This window comes from Gavialis gangeticus, unplaced genomic scaffold (assembly GCF_001723915.1).
Source record: "Gavialis gangeticus isolate Ggan-Ray unplaced genomic scaffold, GavGan_comp1, whole genome shotgun sequence".
NCBI lineage: Eukaryota > Metazoa > Chordata > Crocodylia > Gavialidae > Gavialis > Gavialis gangeticus.
Window position 1 is genome coordinate 78699868 of NW_017729034.1, and position 1792 is coordinate 78701659.

Genomic DNA, 1792 nt, shown 5'->3' on the forward strand with positions numbered 1-1792 from the left:
CTCATTGAACATAAAACATGGCATGTGGCTCTCCTAAATCCATAGATGATTTTAGATAGGGGACTTAGACGTCTAAATCATTTGTGTGCCTTGGATATTTTCCCCTACATCCTTCTGACTTACTTATTGACATTAAAGACTTGTGCTTTGAGTTTTGTGATTTGAGAAGAGGATTGTTTTTTACACTTTTCTCCTGTCACTGAAATGTAATCTATATTTTACTCCAATCTAATGTTCACTTCAAAATACTATGCTAACATAGCACATTTTTCTCCAGCTCATATTTAGATTACAAAAGCTTTTGGTTTAGTTATATTACATCACACTCATTCTCTAATACTATGCAACATTTAAACTCTGTACAGTTATCATGTGTGGCCACATAATCTGTATATGACAATAAAATAAATCTCTTCTATTTCTGAATAGGCTATGAGATCTCCATCTCAAAATGGAAGACATCTAATTATTATTTTCTATTTTTATTGTATTTTAGGAAATCAGTGCTCTGGTTTGTCAGCTTTAACTGCAAGCCAGCTTATCAAATGGCAAGAAATGTATTTGTGAAATTTCCAAAGCAGAACTGAGCAAAGCTGAAAATATTATGGCCATCTGAGCCAGGGAAGCCCCAATGCTGCTAGACTTATCCAAGGGAAAGGTCAGTGTGCTGCACAAGGCATAACCAAATGAGAACTTGAGCCTTGTAATGGGAGTTGGGAAGCGATTTGGGAACAGGATGGTGGAGCATATGCACTGAATTCTCCACCTCCTGAATTCCATTTGTGCCAATTTTCTCTGGAATATAAGTTTCCATACTCAGAGTTGGCATAAACATGTTTTGTCAGGTCTACAAAGTACTCTGACACCAAGCCTCACTACTCCCTGCTGCAATAAACGATGACTTCTGTCCCATCTTCTCCCATCACTAAATGTAGATTATTCTAATTCATTATGTTTAAATTCTGTCCTGCATTAATGATAAGAAAATGGCATTCTCTTTAATAAAAAAAAAAAAAAGCAGGTTACATATGTGTCCCTGGAACTAAGAGGGCATGTCTATATGTGCAATTACAGTGCCTGAATAAACTGATGAGCTTGTTGCTCCATAGTTAATTGCTCTGGGTGCGTCATTTGAACATGCACCTGGCAGCAATTAACTGCGGAGCAATAAGCTTCACAGTTTATTCAGGTGCAGCATGTGGAGCCCAGGCAGAGCAGGCGCAGCTGGCAGGGGGCTGGGAATCAGCCTGCCAACCCAGGGATGCTTCCCTAGGCTCAGTGTGCTGTGGAGGGGCTGGCTGGGGCATGAAGGAACTGCACTGTGGGGCTAGCTGGCAGACAGACCTACACTGAAGCACCCTTGTGCCCCAGCCAACCACGGCAGCCTCTGGACATGCACTGCTGTGGAGTTTTTGACTGTTTAGCAGCAGAGTACTTGTATTTACCAGTATTTATTTATCTTTAAAAGTATTTACTTGTATGTACAAGTACTATCCTGCTGCAGAGTAAATTAGTTAGCTCCAGCCTAATAGGGGTGCGTGTGTAGTTGCAAAATCCTGCTGCAAAGTAAATTAGTTACTTTAGTACCATCAGTAGTTACTTAGTACTACTTCAGGACTATTAGTTACTATCTTGCTGCAAAGTGAATTAGTTACTTCCAGCCTAAGACGGGTGCACATGTAGATGCCAAAATGTTTACTGCACAGCGAATTAGTCCACTGCACAGTAAATATCTCATGTACATGCATCCAGAATATAGATTCATAGATTCATAGATTCATAGATTAAGGGT